General features: G+C 34.7%; 1 protein-coding gene across 3 annotated transcripts in view; it reads right to left on the bottom strand.

Annotated features, from left to right (window-relative positions):
* Nucleotides 1-16,034, bottom strand: part of GRID2 (glutamate ionotropic receptor delta type subunit 2) — a 1,475,972-nt gene that overhangs the window by 992,867 nt on the left and 467,071 nt on the right. The window lies entirely within an intron of this gene.

Here is a 16,034-nt window from a genome sequence, read left to right as displayed (position 1 = left end):
TTGTACATCAGTTGGTGTAGATTACACACTGCAAAACGTAGGCTTAGCTCTGTTCAGTTTACTGAGGACATGGAAATATTCTAAAGTAAGACAAAAGAAGGAATGTTTTGGAACGAGAGAAACAAAGTAAATCCCAGTTGTCCTACTTACTACACAATCTTAGACAAATAGTTAATCTTTCTTAGCCTCAGTTTTCTGTTCTTAGAAGGAACTGGGTACTGTTACGAGAATTATATTAGAAAATGAGGAAGTGTTTATCAGAATCCCAGGCTTGCTGTAGGCACTCGCTCAGCGTTAGTTTTGTTTGTCTTGCTAAGTATGTTTCCCTATTTCAACACACACTGAAATACAGCATAACAATAGGCTAGGAAATTCTGGAAAAACAATGTTTGTTGATGTTGTTTACCTCCTTACCAAAAACACAAAAGAAGAAAAAAAAGAACAAATATGTAAAACATCATTAATTAAGAGTTAATTGAGGTAAAAAGGTCATCATTCTTAATTAGTTAAAAGACTGACATGTAGGGCATTCATAAACGAATGTGAATTTATTTCCTTTAGGGCTATAAAGTAGCGTAAACTAATTATTAAACAAATATTGTTAAATAATAGTTCTGACAGACCTACTTTAATGAACAGATAAGACACAAACAATTAGCGCACTATTCTATGCAAATGTCCTGGTAGAATGCTTAAACCAAGTGTTTTCTTAAATAAGTTAAAGAATTTCTCCTTATGTCATCACCCAACTCTACTGAAGTTATTAATTTAGTTAGCTAATTTTATTAAGGATAATTTTTATCTACCTATGAAGTACAAATATAGTTCAAAAAATTCTATAGTAAAATCATTATGAATTCTGAATGAATTTAATTCAAAATTATAAAATCTGGATATCAGTGACTTTGATAACAGACTGACAGTGGATATGAAAACTGAAAAATCAGAATAGTTCTAGTTTGATTTTAGCAGCTCAAATACAATAAGTTTTGGTTTTATTTATGATAGATTTCTTGACCAACATCACCAATTACCTGAGAGGGGGATGCAGTTTCCCAGGCTCATAGTTGGAGATTCAAGTTAAGTCAGTCCATCATGAAGTTCAGGAATCTGAATATTTAATAGGAACTCTTAGATATTTGTTAATCTGATAATTTGTGGAAATAATTCTAGACATTGTTGTCATTCAAAACTTACTGGCAAATTTGCCTACTTAGCCATAGGTCCACACTGAATAAATGACTGGATGGCATAATTCTAAAAGTTTTACAAGGAAAGAAAACTGGTAGCAATACACCAAACCCTATGTTAAAGTGTTTTGAAATATGAAATAAAGAATAAAATTTATTTTAATTAAAAAATGTTTATATCCATCCATTCACACATCAATTTATTCATTGATTCTTTCACTCATCGAGCACCTATACTGTTTTGCACCCTCTTAGTGGCATCAGATACAAAGATTAAGGTCACTGCCGTTCAAGAACTTCTCAGAAATGTGGTTTCTTAGATAGTGATAAACTCATACGTGAGAAAATATGATAAGAGCTATTCCAGACATTTGAACAAAATCTAGTAGTGTGAAATTACTACAGGGAGGGTAGAAGATCCTGTCTTGACCTGGCTGGGAGGTGGGGGCAGCAAAGGGCTTGATAGTGGAAGGGATATTCAAAGGGATTGGGACAGTGTTTAATGAATAAAGACAGAAGGGGAATAGTAAAGAACACAGACTCTCAATATTTTCTTATCTCAGGATCTCTTTACACTCTTAAAAAGTATTGATGACTCCAAAGAACTTTTGTTTATCTATTGATATTCATTGTATTCAAAATTAATCTGAGAATTAAAAAGTATATTTACTTATTAACTCATTTAAAATAAAAACAATGTTTGTTACCTGTTAATATAAATGATAAATATTTTATGGACAATAATAATGGTTTTCAAAAAAATAATGACAGCAGTTGCACTGTTTCACAATTTTGCAACTTCTTTTGCAAAGACTTAACAGAGGCTTCTTGCAAAGAAGACTTAGAAGACTTCGCAAAGTCTGACTTAACAGAGGACAACTGAATTCTTACGTGCTTCTGTACTCAATCTGTTAAGAAATGTATTGACTGAAGTATATGAAGAAAGCCCAGCCTTACAGAGAAATGTAACTAGAGAAGAAAGGAGTATTTTAAGTCTTTTCAGATAATTGTGGATATTCTTTGATGCTACACTAAAACTCAAGTGGTAGTTTCTTAATAGTGGGAATACGGAGTCTGAAACGTATTAATGAACTCGCCTCAATGAACTCACAGGGTCCTAAGGCCACACTGTGAGAACATTTGGATGTAAAGGAAACATCACTGGATTCATTAAAATAATTACCAATCTATAAAATCAAATTGCCTGAATCTTTCTTATTTTAAGTTTGTATAAAGAACTAATGTTGCAATACTTGGTATTTTAAACCAACTGATTTTCAAGTCAATATAAGCTTTTGTACAAAAATACTAAATTAACTCAAACATATTGGTTATTTTATACAAAGACTTATAAAATGTCACATTGAAAGCAGTAGCTATAATAATGTAATACTAGTAACCTAGTAAATTTTGCTCCTATAGTATTCATTCATGCATTCACCAAATATTTACTAAAGGTCTACTAAGTCCTAGGTACTATTATGGATACTGGAGATACAGTGGTGATTAAACCAGAGGAAAATCACTCCCTTCTTGGCATTTATATTCTAGTGGGACTAAAAGACCACAAATAAAATAACTGAATAAAAATTATAACATGTCATACAGAAGTGCTAAGGAGGAATATAGAGCAGGATGAGGATAGGTAATACATCTATGTTAGGGATTGGTGGTTGGAATATCATTAGACAGGGTGGCCAGGGAAAGCCTCAATGAGAAAGTAAGATTCATGTAAAGACCTGAAGAACGTGAGGGAGCAAGCCATGAAGATATCTGTGAGAGGAGTTTTAGAGGTTAGCAAGTGCAAAGACCCTGAGTTGGATGCATGCCTGGTGTGTCTCAATGAAATGGACAGAGAGAAGTCAGTAGGAAAGGGGTCAGAGAAGGTAGGAAGGAAGGAGGAGATGGGGCGAGGGCAGGTTACTTACAGGTCTTAATAAGGACTTTGGCCTTTACTCTGAATGAAATGAGAAACAACTAGAGAGTTTTGAGCAGAAGAGTGACATTATGCCGTTTCTGCTTTAACAGGATGACTCTGGTTGCTATTGAGAACACACTGAAGGAACATCACCTTGGAACTCTCAGGATATTTTCAGCTACAAGTAACAGAATACCAAACTAAAAGTGGCTTAAGCAGTGTAGACATTTATTATTTCACCTAACAAGAGCTGCAGAAGATGAACTGAGTAGCTCACCAATGTTGGTAAGAACTCAGAAGGCTGTTTCCTTCTTCTGCTGATGCTCCATCTTCATTTTGTCTATTGAACATTCCTTCAAAGCTACCAAGTGCTTGCTCTGGCTCCTTTCATCACATCCTACTTTGACAACATGGTATGTGTGTGGGAGGGTGTTTTTCTCATCCATATGGCTCTCATTTATATGAGAAGAATATCTATCCTAGCCCACTATCCACCCTTACACACCCATATATGAACAGGAATAGGATGATTAAGATTGGTTCCAGCCTTTTTCAAGTCATGTCACACACAGCAAATGATGATAGGTATATGACATTTTGGTGTAAACAGACAAGGCAGCAGAAGCCTGGAGGTGATCAGCCTATGGGATTTGGCTACGCTAAGACCCACCTAGCTGCCATGAGGGCTGAAAAGATCAACGTCTCAGTAGATTTGGAACCCACCCCAGTGCCTTAGCACCTGATAAGAAGCTCTGACTTGAACAGGGTTGTCACATGTGTTTATGTAACTCGGTACCTGGTTAAGGGGCTAAGTAGGGGCTGTAGGTCAATCTGTACTCTACTTAACAGGCCATGAGCTCCAATGGAAGGTGCATTTTTTTCTTCCTACAAAGGGTTATCTACTCACCATTCATGAGCCCATAAGGGATGCCTTTTTATTCTAGTTTCCATAAAGGCACTCTTCAGGCTAGCTATGCCCTGGATACAGACTACTGACTTTTCATCCCTGGTCTAGGCACATTGCTGAATATTAGGATACCTGAACCAAATTGGAAAAAGAAGTGAGAGATTGGTTGTAAAAGTATCTAAAATTGTCTGCCATAGAGATATTTCTTAAATGGGTGGATCTGTATTACTACTTCTAGTAAGAAACTTGTGGATACTAAAGATAAATTCAGGATGATAAACTCTCATATATTTTGTCTCTCATTTTATTATTGCTAGTCATGTGTTAAATACATTGTTTCGTGTACATAATTTCTCTTACAATTAACTTAATTTGATATGTTATTACTTACAAAAGAGCATTTCATGCTAGAAAACAAAATCTGAAGGCAAAGTACAATGTTTACAGAGGCAAGTTACAATTAATTTCTTACTCCACCCAAACTCTTAACACTAATTTACATAGAAGTCTATCAGTAGGTATATCAGCAATTAAAATAAAAGAGTAACCCTGTTACATATAAATGCACAGCTAATTGCTTGATATGGTACATGACAGAACTTTGAGGTAGGTCTTATAATGATAATTTTCTTTAGTTTTTAAAAAGAATAATTCATGGCTTTAAAATGTTATTAGATTTTGAAATAAAAAAACAAAAGGTTTGCCTTCAAAATTTTATGTTAATAATAAGTTTATTCTCTACAGAATATAAAATCCTTGCCATGAAGCTAGCATCCAAGATGAAAGACTTTTAGCAGAAAAGAGGGTCACAGGTGCTAGCGAATGTCTGGCTAAAGAACTGCCAGAAACCAACAAACAAACAAATGCCAGGAAAGAAAATCATAGCTATTTCACAACAGAGGCTTAAACATTTTTCCATAATAAAAAAATCATATTTTTCCTCAAACGCACAAAAGAATAAATTTTAATAACTTTCACCAAATTTGAAAACTTAATACTACCTTATGTATTCTATAAAAAAGGAAGATTACCTGATGCCTAAGAAGGCAAAAATGTCTCCATCTATGTCTTTCTTAGTCTACATATCATACTCCTAAAATTCCTGTTCACCCAGCCTACCCTTGATTGTCTAGCTCAGACATTTCAGAGATGTTTCTCCTTCTCCCATTCTCCATGAATTATCAGCAAGACCAACAAGTCCTTCTTACTAGTGTTATACAGAATATTAGTTGTTAGCCACTATTGTAGATATAGTCCCTGTTCCTACTACCAGCAGATCCATGCTCACTTTTATTGTCAATGTTAGAGGGAATCACTGTTATTTTCCTGGAGTCATCAGAGAAAGTAGGGCCTGTCAAGCACTGGGGTGGACAATGCCTGCTCCTAGGAAAACTGTCACACATATTTTATATACTTTTGTGGGCCAAGGATTTTTTGTATCCGTGGGAAGGTAAATAAATAAAAGTCCTTAGAAGGAATATCAGTGTTTATTAGGTTCATACTTCTCTACCAAATAATAAATTTGTCTTTTTCATACCTCTTTACCAAACAATAAATTTATCTTATTCATATGATGATCACACTAAAATTAGTCATAATTCAAGCAAGATGTAAGATGTTGTTTATTGTACTATGATCTATATGTATTCTACCAAACTTTTGAGTGATATAAATATATAAATAAATATAAAGAACGGATTTGGTGGAAAGAGGATGGATTTGAGTTTTCTGGTCAAACAGACCTGTGTTCCCATCTGTATTCCAATCTTTCTATCTGTGTGACTATGGGTTGCGAATTTTGCTTCTTAGAACCATAAATCAACCAGGTACTATGATCTAGTCACTATTCTGGGTGCCAGGGATTGACAGTGAAAGAGAAAACATTTGTGCTCTCAAAGAGTTTATATTCTTTAACCATATGAAAGGCCATGCTGCTGCTGTTCTGTTTTTTTCATTTCTCATATATTGTTAAAAATTCCTCTATGAAATATTTGTAGTTCCTAGTTTTAATCATTGTACCAAGTAGCAACAGATAATCTCTTTTGTTCTCATATTTTTGTTTGTTTGTTTGTTTATATACTTTATCTTAGAGTTCAAACTTACATGCTTCACAAGAAGATTGATTCAACCTGCTCAAAGATGTTTCCACCTAATCCTTACCTTCCTCAATATTTCCCTTCACATAGACTCTGCATTAGTGAAACCATTCCATGTCTACATTTTTTACTTTTTATGTATTAAAATCTTCCTACTTTTACCATTATTAATGTCCATGTATTGATGTTTAACCTATCCTTTGAGAATATATTCCAAGTCTTACAAATTACCTATTATCAATGTTTCACCAACTTCAGAATTCTTATAGCAATCAAGGCTTCTAAGTCTTTCTTGGTGTAGATTATATCTAGTCTTATATTATTTTTAATTATTCATGTTTTATCTTGCTAACAAAGAATATGTTTCTAGAGGCTAAGTTTGTATAATTTTATGCTGCATTCTCTTTACATCCTTTACCGTAACTGGTTTATATTTTATATTGCTGCAATGTCTCAACCATGTGATAAATGTTTTATGTATGCATAAAAAGTATGATAAGAAAAATCCATGCTTCCTACTTACAGCTGGGTTACAGTTATGGCTTTGCCACTTAACTATCTGTGTGGCCTTTAAGTAGTTGCTTTATGTTTTAATCCTCACTTTCATCATCTATAAAATGGCATAATTATTGCTTTGTTGGCAGATTTAGAGAAAATAAAGATGAAATTTGTAATAACTCCTAATATACTTTGGTTTATATTAGTAAGCCTTAAACTGATAATAAGACATACTACTTTCTTCTCTTTCTTTAAAGCACATCCTCTTGATTATACACTGGCCTTGAATCTACTTGGGGACATGTATCTGGTCTCTTGAACACTCAGAAACTAATTCCTGACTAGCTGCCTTTCCTTGAACTCATTTCTGTTATCCTTTACTAAGTTCAATACTTCTCAAAATATTTTCTGAGGAATGCTTCTCTTGAGAGATGATATGGCAAAAAAAAAGAATCCATGGAAATACAATTCTATAAACTGTTGCTTACAGCTTGCACCTGAAGATCAACATTGCACATCAAGTTACTCAAGTCTCTGAGAAATCTTGCAACATAGAACCTGTTTAAATTTTTAATCTCATAATTTTTCTAAAATTTGATCATGTAACTTTTATTTGACATAACACATGAGAATTACCCATGGAAATTACCTGACTCAGAACTCAAAATTTTGAAAAATTCTGCCTGAGGCAGTTTAGATAACTACCTAAAATTGCCTTGGATGTGTGATTTTTGGAATCAAGTTATTATTAACTAAGTATTGTCTGACAATCCAATCATTAATAAAATTTATTTATTGAAGAATAAATAAAAAGGTAAACATAAGTAAGTAGGAGAGAGGAAACAATATTGTTTACCCTTTTCCCTTTTGATCTCTTTAAGATCTTTTCCTCTAAGCTATGTGGCTCTTATTGAAAAATATCTCTTCTCTGTTAGCCAAAATTTCTACTAGAATAAATCAGGAATATTAATTTTCATTTAGTCAGTTTATGATTACTCCTACAAGATTTATCCAACTCTATTCATTTGTAAGGATTATTTTGACCTGAGTGGGTTGTAGGGTTATGCTGAAATTTTCATTGTTACTACATTTTATTTTTTGCTATTAGACTCATTGCGCCTATTAGACTGATAACTTCAGGTTACATAGGAAAACAATTCATGTATTTTATTTATTTTCATAAGATTAAATAAGAAAAATTTTCTCTAATTATAGTTTAAAATTATATAAAGAGCACATAAATAAACTTTATGGTATTATTTTTGATAATTTATCAGGAGCAAATATAGTCTCCATCACACTTTATACTCACTTTGGTCTTGATACCGCTTTTGCTTATAAATTACAAAAAAAAGCACATTTCATTGTTGATCTCCTTCCAAGTTGCCTTTATAAAATTCTTAAAAAGCTATTAATTTTTCTTTATTTTACAAGTTTTTCTCTGGGATTGTTACATTTTTGAGGTTTCCACTTCATTTTATTGGAATGCTATTTTAATGACATTTTCCTAATTTATATTTGGCTGATATCGGATCTACATGGCAATGAATCAAGACAGTGTCATTCAGCCAGGAGGCTCCCATCTAGCTTCTTCTCTAGCTCAAATCACCCTTAACTTCCCCAGCAGTGAAACATAAGGGACGAGGAGAAATTACTCACGTGGCTGTTCATATTTGAACCACCACATAGCTTCAACAGCAGGTCTGCTTCAGCTTGAGGTCCTGTTTCATGAGAATGGAAAGGGGAAACTCTGCGCTTTTATTTTGCTATGTTTGAGGGAGCACTACTTAAAATTACTTTTAGGATGTCTTACTTGGGGCTTTGGTTGTAGGGAGGAGACCCAACACATTTTGGAAGTTGATTACAGTAGAATAATCTGGATTTTTGGTATCAAATTAGTGAACGCAGAAGTGAATGCTTCGAAAATTAAAAAAAATTATTTTAAAGTTCAGTTTAGATGTATCTAGGGCATTAATGAAGTTAAATCAAGCTCGGTTACCTAGTAATAAGGTCTAAGTTAAATCTTTGAACATTTCTGAGAAATTTTAAAAATACAGAAAACTACAAAAAATACTCTAACTTCTCAGTACATAACATCCATAATTGTCAATGGAAATATTTTGTCATTTTATCTTTCCTTTTTTATTAAAACAATTAAGCATTACAAAAAAGGTTGTTGATACCTTTGTTCCTTCTTCTAATACCATTTCCTCATTGCCAGAAGCAGCGACAATGATAATTTTAATGTATTTCTTACTGTTGCTTTTTGTTCTATATATTTCAGTACTGAAATTATTTACAAGGAGTACCCATTGCTTTTGAAATTAGAAATATAAATTTTATAAAAATATCTGGTTTAAATTTCAGTGGATTAAGCCACTTCAATGTATCAATTTAAAAATATCTATTTTTGAAGCATTCTTAAGTTTCAAATTGGCCACACATATTGGTGTATTTAAACTTTTCCGTCCATTTTTTTATCACTCCGTTAAGTCAAATTTACAATACTTTATGCAAACTTCTACATATAATGGCTATTTGTAATTAGCTGTTTTATATATTTATACATTATCTGTTGTTTACATTAGAGAATTTGATTTAGTATTGCATCTAGCTTATCCTGTCATTTGAAATTTTAGACATCTAAACTGATATTAAATTAACATTAGAGAGTAGGAGTTTTGTACAATTTACAATAAAATGGTTAATTACAATGTGATAATTTTAATGGATATTGCTTTTGGTAGAATTCGAATCTGAACTGAACGGAGTGCTGAAATATTTGTACATACATCACTGTTTTCTAAAACCTCAACTAGCATGCAAAGGATGCATTCTATACAGAACTGAAGAAGTTTACCCACTGAAAGGAGACTGCAGAAGACATCACACCAGCCACTATTTCTAGAATATTTACAAGGATTCTGACACTCCCTCAGCCAACTGTGTTCTATCAATTCTTCTGCAGCCAGCACTACTCCTGTCTTCCATAACAAAACCAGAGGTTACATAGTGCTGTTTCCTTACTGTCTCTGTTTGTTGGCATCAGTGTCTTGAACCGTCTGGACTTTGGCTGAGTCAGCAATGCCTGTTTGATTCTTTTAGAATTTTTAGGTTTCTACCATCTTGAATTAGAGTAATCCCCCAAATTCCTATGATCTATTCATACCACCTTGATAGGGCTGCCCTGATACCTGGGCCAACACATTAATTCTTAGTTTCTAGACTTTCAACACATTCCAAATAAGGGTGTGTGTTATGAAAGAAGCATTAGAAAAGAATTAGGAGGAAAGGGTTTTCGTGTAGTCCTCTCCCTACAAGCCATTAAACCATGGAGACTTCCTCCATTCCCATGTCTCAGGGCTGCAGTAAGAATCAAAGGAGAATTGAATGTGAAAGTGTTTTAATATGTAAAACAGTAAATCTTTCATTGTTGTTTGTCATTTCTAGATTATTTCAAGACTGGTAATGTCTAAAAAAAGAAAATGTAAATACTATTGTGCAACTGGTAGTTAAAGCATCTAAAATTCCATTCATCCGAAAAATGTCTGATGTTTAGTAAAACAAAGCATGCATTAATTCTCATTATTATTCATATATTATCAAAACTAGACACTCTTTTATCTTTCCTCATCATTACGGAACACTGAGAATTTATAAGCTTATGCCAATTAAAAACTATATTTAACTAATACCAAAGATTACTTACTGCAACGAATATGTGAATAGGAAAATTCTAAAAATTATAAGCATCTGGGTAAAAAATATATCTTTAATCCAATTTGCTTTTGTCCTTCAAACTCTTAGGATAATATCCTCTCCTGTGCTTAGTCAGATATTTCCCAACATAGTATCATTTTTCAAATTATTTGTTGTTTTGTTTTAAATAGTAAGAATTACCATTAATGAAATCTACCCCATATACTAAGCGTTTTACATATTTTAGTTTATTCCCATTTTACAGGCAAATAAACAGAGATTTAATAATTAGCCTGAGAGCACAGGGTTACTACGTGAGGCAGCTGGGGTTCTACCCTGCAGACCTGATTCTATTATTCATTTTTTTAAACACTGTTGGCTGATCGTGATGCCCCTGTATACATGCCCCTTGCTTTAGTGCAGTGTTCTCAGTACTGGCTGCACATCAGAATCACCCAGGAGCTTAAAAATCTTCTGATGCCAGGGCCCCTCTTCTCAGAGACGGTGATTTAATTTGTTTGTGATAGAGGTTTGTGGTGAAATCTTATCATAAGTTTTCAAACCTCCTCAGGTCATTCTGATGCACAAACAACACTGAGAATCTCAGATTTGGCCAAAATTGTCTACTTTGTGGATGATCTTCTGAATACACAGTATGCTTTCCTACCCTCAGAACCTCTGCTCATGCTGGGAGATAGAGTTGCCTGGTTGAAAAAGCAAAGGCTTTGGTGTAAGACAGAAATAAATGGTTTTGAATCACCAACCTATCACAGTGATTAGCTATAGATAGTGAGAATGAGACTCTCACTACATGAATTTCCTCTTCACTTAAAAATGAGAAAAATAAACTACACCGTGTAGAATTATTGTGAAGGATATAATACTGCATATAAAATCACAGATATGATATATAGGTATTGTGGCTTCGAGGACATTTATGTAAAGAACATGCTTCAAATATGTATTGCAGAGGCGTAGTTGTCCACAGGCAGAAACGAATTGAATGTGTTCAGCTTTGTCTAGTATAAGCTTCACATGTGCCTCACACAGCCAGAAGAGACACAAGAGTGAAGGAGCACTTCCAGGGATGCTCTTGAGTTCTGGGTGGAGTGGGGATTCCAATGGGATAGCATCTCATCACGTTAATGTGAGAAAGGTTCCTCTAACTTCTGCATATATTTACTACTTGCCCATATCATTAAAGCTAAATAAACAGCTCATAAGTCTGAGAGCCAGATCATTTGCAAGCAATACATCAAATCAGAAGGTATAATTGCCCAGTAGAATAGGCAAAATGGCTCTTATTAAGTTGGGCCTTCTGCTTAGAATGCCTTTTCTCATTCCACCTCCACCTGTCAAAATCTCATCATCCTCCTCTAACATGTATCCCAAATTCCATTTTCCTTCTGAAATGCTTTCTGAATGTAAAGGTAAGAGATGGAACTAAGGACACTTCCAGTCTCTCCTGCATCAGCTGACTAGAATACAAAATAGAAGGCAGAATCTGTATCATGAATTCACTCATGAATTCAAATATAATTTTTGGGCACTAACTATACATTGGGCAACAGGTTAGGATAACAAAAATGTTATCCTTGCCCCATATCAGTTTATAGTCTAATGGGAATGACAGACATAAAAACCACAATTGAATTTTTCTGTGATACTTGAGATAACAGGACAGGTTTGGATATAGTTATAACATAAAAGAGAGAATGATTATCGATTTCTCACTTGTAGATGGGTCAGAAAAGATTTCACATAGAGGGATATGATTAAGGTCAGTTTTGCAGCACCTTTTTGATTGCATAGATTTTAGTGCCAATCATAACCCTGGCCTGGCTCTACCATTTATAGTTCTGTAACTTAGACATGATATATAACTTTACGGTATGTTTCCTCACCGAACTCCCAGAGCATTAAGATTATATAATACATGTAAAGAATTTAGCAGATTATAAAACATATGGTGAGCCATCAACAGATCACAGGGTGTTTTTTTTAATATGAATCAAATAAACATTATTATGATAGCATTCTAGATAGATCAAATATGATTTGCAAAAATATGGAAGCATAACAAATCATGACAATTTCAAGAAACTGTTAGTAATTTGCTGGAAATTGAGTATTAAAAATTTATGGGAAAAAAAGGGAGATATAGCTGGACAGGTAGGCTGAAGCTAGAACTTAGGGCTTTGTATATCACCCTAAAAATGTCACCTAAAGAGTGTGGACATTTTCCTCTAGGCAATAGGAGTAGAGGGTGGTTGGGGGAATGGCATTAATAGTTTTAAAGAGAGGAGTAATATGATCAGATTATAATTTGTTTTTAAACCACAACAATTAGATGATGGAAATAGGGCTAAAGGATAGTGATGAACTAGACGATTAAGTCCTATTAAGAAATAGTCAAAAAGATGTTATTTTGATATTTAGAAATAAAGTTTGAAGAGAGAATATGAAGAAGGAAATGTATTAAATTGAGTTTAAGGAGGTAGATTCAACATGACTTAGTAACCAACTAGATGTTGAATGTGGGTGGATGTAGGGTCCGTGATGACTCCCAAGTCCCAGAACTGTATAACTACGTGAAAGTCAGAAACATTATCAAAGACGGTCGGTAAGTGGGAACAGATTTTAGGGGAAAGATAATAAGCGCAGTTCTAAGGTACATGAGGGACAACTAGGTAGTTGCATACAAACTTCTGGACCTCAAAAGAGAGGTATGAATTGGAAATATAGGTATGCTGTATACCGTACCTATCTTTAAAATTAACAGTTTTTATTCATTGTAAGGTTGTCTCATTTTTAAACACAGACAGAGCATTTTAAGCTGTTACTGAGTTACATGCTTTATGTGCAATATTTCACTAAACCCATGACACTCCACATCAATTAGTACTATTAGAATCTCCACTTTACAGAAGAGGTATCTAAGCTTTTAAGATAAGTTGTTTTTCCAGATAGCAGGTGAATAAAAGTAGGATTTGAATCTAGACCACTTGAATCAAGTGCCTGAGCTCTTTTAGTATCAAATATTTCCCCATCTTCCCTTAGAAAATACTTAAATTATTTATAATTTTAGCATGTTTAACCTTCATCTGCAAAGACTCCATCCCTCCCCCTATAGTAGCTTTTTACTAAATTCTGATACTTATTTTGCTGGGCTATATTTCAGACAATCACTATATAAACCTACAACTTGACAAGGAAACATGCTTTAATGTATTACTAGTAGTAAGACTTTTAAGGCAACTAAATTGAGACAATTAAACCTTCAGTAAAATGCACTTTAAAAAAATACTATTTACGTATAATAAGACTGAGACATTTCAAGCATCAATATATTGATAAAACATTAGTCAGTAAAATATTTTATAGTGTTCAAATGTAAAATCTTAAAGAAAATATCCTATACCTACCTTTATCTAAATTAATAAAAAATCAATGTGTAGCATTTTCCCCTGAAGGGTGGAAACCTGTATTTTTAACTAGCCCATCAAGACTTGTCATTTATCTTTCTGATGTTTAAAATAGCTTTCCTCTAACTTTCAGCAAGCTCATTTGATTAATCTGGAGACTGGTCAATCTTTTTAATCAGATATTGACTTTACATAGGCTCATACATGTATATACATGCTTACACAGATACTAAGCAAAATGAATGTACACTTATATAATTATAGTTATCTTTGATAGTGATGACATATTTTTCCATGTAAAATGTCAGAGATAGAATTTACATCATTTTTATAAAAATATATTGGTTAAAAGTGGCAATGTTTAGTTGAGAGGTTTTTGATTTGACTACCATTTGTATGCAAAACACTATATCCTGGGCATAAAAGGAATGGTTTCTTCTAGGAAATTCTGTTTTGTTCAGAGTCAGTAAATGAGCACAGTCGTCCCCCGAGTATCCGCGGGGATTGGTTCCAGGAGCCACGCGGATACCAAAATCCTCGGATGCTCAAGTCCCTTATATAAAATGGCTGTAGTATTTGCATATAGCCTGCACACAACCTCTTCTATACCTTAAATCATCTCTAGATTACTTATAATACCTGATAAAATGTAAATGCTATGTAAATAGTTGCTATCTGTATTGTTTAGGGAATAATGACAAGAAAAAAACAAGTCTGTAGAGTTTCGTTATAGACGCAGCCATCACAGGCCTTTTGATTGGAGGTTGGTTGAATCCGTGGACGCAAAACCTGTGGATACGGAGGGCCTACTGTATATTGTGACAGCTTCAAATACATTGATTGTCAGATCCAAATCCACCCTCTGTTGCCTCCCCTGCAATAATGGAGACAAGCTCTAAAAATATTTCTCCTTTGCCAACTTGCACGTTATTTTAACCCTTGTCAGTAGACGGCGCTAGAGGGACACTGAAGAAACAAGGGTTTCTCTGTTTAGTCCCAGCGTGCTCCTCTCGCCAGGCTTCTGCAGCGCATTCTCCAGGGCCTGGCTACTATAGCACATGGTAGCCAGCAGCACCCAGCAATCAGCAACTTCCTCTGCAAGGCCTGGCACCTCCCTGTAGGTGGCTTCCACCAAAACCCGCTAGGGTGACTGTAATCTAGTGCTGCCAGTGAGGTATCTCCCTGCGAACAGCTGACTCCAGCATCCCCTTGAGTCGTTTTGCCATGAATGGCAACGTGCAACTTCTCCTTGTGGATGGCTTTCCCCATCACCCCTCAGATGACACAGCAGTGGAGTGCTGGCGCCTCCTTGGATGGGTTTGCAGAGGAGTGGTGCTAGTTAGGATCCTCCCTATGGGTGGCTTCTTTAGTATCCCAGTTGGAAGATTTCCAGCAAATTCTGCTGGCGCAGCACCTCAGTGACTTGTCCACCAGCCAGTGAGTCATGGCTGTTGTCCTCTCAAATGAAGTCTGGGTGTCAGGCCTGCAGGGGTGTGGAGGTTCTTTCTTGGATGCAACATCTCAGCTCTAGAGGTAGTGGCTGCTCTTTACACCAACTATTCCTATATTCTATAAATGAGTCCTCTTTAATTATTACTAGTCAATCCATTACTCCAATACTTTGTCATATCTGTTTATTCTGTATATTAAACTTTCCCTGTTCAAATTATTGTGTGGTTTCTGCCTCCCGATGAACCTTTGACTATTACATACATCAAAAGTAGCACAAGACTTAATCTAAAGGTCAAGTAGCAATAATACAAGACAAAAATACAAAACGTGCCCCAAGGCGTAAGAGGAATAACAAGCTTGTACCAAAGAGTGAAAGTATCAATAAAACGCTTCATGGACTTTGGGTTAGAACTCTAAGGATAGAGGGAATTTTTTTTTCAGGTAGAGAAGAACAGGTACAAATTTCTGAGAATGGCTTTAGCAAAGGAACTCTCTTTACATTGTCAGAGAATCACTGAGTAGGAACAGAGGATGGGCAGGGTAAACGTAGGAGATTAATTAGGCTAGAAATATATGGTGGGATCAGTGACAAAGAATCTTTCTATCTGATGCCAAGGATTTTGCACATATCACATAGATACTGGTGAGCTAAACAGATTTTCACTGAAGAATGTCTGTTTCCTTTAGAAATCCAGTTTGATAACAGTTTCTTTATCTTAGAAGCCCTGACATATAATATGCGTCTGCTTGCTCCTTAAACAAAATCACATGCTCCCGTCTCTAAAAATGTGTACATATATCCATCACAATGAATAAGTATGAGAAGTCTGAGAAGCCTGCATGGATATA

This window comes from Ceratotherium simum, chromosome 8 (assembly GCF_057802395.1).
Source record: "Ceratotherium simum simum isolate JZ-2026a chromosome 8, ASM5780239v1, whole genome shotgun sequence".
NCBI lineage: Eukaryota > Metazoa > Chordata > Mammalia > Perissodactyla > Rhinocerotidae > Ceratotherium > Ceratotherium simum.
Note: the sequence above shows the minus strand (reverse complement) of the source record. Positions and strands in the feature narration are given on the sequence as shown.